The sequence below is a fragment of the Phalaenopsis equestris genome, unplaced genomic scaffold (genome assembly GCF_001263595.1).
Source record: "Phalaenopsis equestris unplaced genomic scaffold, ASM126359v1 Scaffold000145, whole genome shotgun sequence".
Classification (NCBI taxonomy): domain Eukaryota; kingdom Viridiplantae; phylum Streptophyta; class Magnoliopsida; order Asparagales; family Orchidaceae; genus Phalaenopsis; species Phalaenopsis equestris.
Window position 1 is genome coordinate 21,313 of NW_018164587.1, and position 1,834 is coordinate 23,146.

Consider the following 1,834-nt stretch of genomic DNA (forward strand, 5'->3'; position numbering starts at 1 on the left):
GTGTGTGTGTGTGTGTGTGTGTGTGTGTGTGTGTGTGCCGCGTTGCCCGGTCAGTTAGTTTCCAATCACAATATATGGCCCCTGAGATCGGAGGGTTCAAATCCATTCTGACACAGTTGCCCTTAAGGATGCCAACCGCGATATAAGACCTCTCAGGTCGTGGGTTCGAATCTCTTCTGACACAGTTGCCCTTAAACAGATGATATTCAAATTGTTATACATTTGGGGATATTTCTAATATATTAGTGTGCATGTCTTAAACCCAATAAACACACAAAGGTATAACACAAAATGTCTAGCCAGGGTGCAAACAAAAAAACAATAGCCAGAATATAAAAACCTTAACTACACCCTACCCTATGCTAGTAAACATCTAAAACAAGATTGTTATAACACATACATATAAGTGTGTGAAAAAGTGTGGCTAAGACTAACATATATATTTGATAGGGTTGTCATACTCGACCCAATTCTAAGGATCAACAAATTCTACCGTACACCACAAAATATAAGAATTTACGCAAGTAGAAGCTTTAAAGAATTCGATCTTACATATGGTTAAATTTATGGATACAACAATCTCAAAATAAGTTGTAAGACATGATGAATATTAATAATAAAAAATATTTTATATATATATATATATATATATATTAAAAATAAGAATTTAAGAAAACTTATAAATTAATTACTCATAATTCGAAATCTATATTAATTTCAATCACATATTTTTTATCAAAAAAGAACCCATAAAAGTATTTTTTTTCATTTTCATGCCTAAACTAAGTGAAAGCGGAATCCCTGTTTTTACAAAAACAATCTATGGGAAGATGTGTCCTTGCATATGGCTAGTAAATTATAAAATTTTCTTACTATCATGTAATAATCTAACTCAATGCTCTAACCCATGTATCTCGATCTTATATAAGTGAGAATTCTAATAAACCATCACATTTCCTCCCCAAATGAAATCATTTTCAATCATGAAACAAGCATATAGTATGTCCAAAATCTATAGAAGAAATAAATCATTGAAACCTGTGCATCAGGAATGCGCCGACATAAATCTCGAGGAGATCCAACAGACTAGAAGATGGAAAAGTACTGCTAAGGAGGGTCCATTGTCGGGAGACCAATGAACACACTTGATGCAACCCCCTGAATTAGGGCTGGAGGCCGATCAGATGTATGCCACTTGAATCAAATATTAAGGCCAATCGAGCCGAGTAGAGATATCGATCTGCTTATCTCTAAAATCCAACTTAAAATTCAATATCGCCAGCCATTTCATAACGCCCATTTGATTCCACATAAGGGGCCAATAATTGGCAATAACATAATCTACGAACATCCCGAAGGACACCTGATCGTCATGATTGAACAATCTATCATATTACGATGATTCACTCTCTTCCTGATAGCCTAATTTTGCTCTACAAACAAGAGCTTATCATCCAGTGATCAATAGTCGACACTATACTATAATATATGACTGACAAAGCCAAATTGATCAAGTCGAGGCCTACCGACCCGAGGACCATCAAAGGCCTGCCGACAACCCTGATTCGACATAGTCGAACACCAGATCTTACCGAAGCAAGACCCACTAATTTAAACCGACCGAGTCAGAGGGTAGCCGAGCCGTAAGCCCAAAAATATAAAATACCTACAATATCCCGTAATAATCCCACTAAAACAGGAGCAAGAACATGTAATTTCACTATATTGTATCTTTTTCTCTATAAATGAGAGAATTAATTTATGAAAAATGATGAATCAACAAATCAAATTATTATATCATTTTTCTCTCATAATAGGTATGATTGATGAGTAT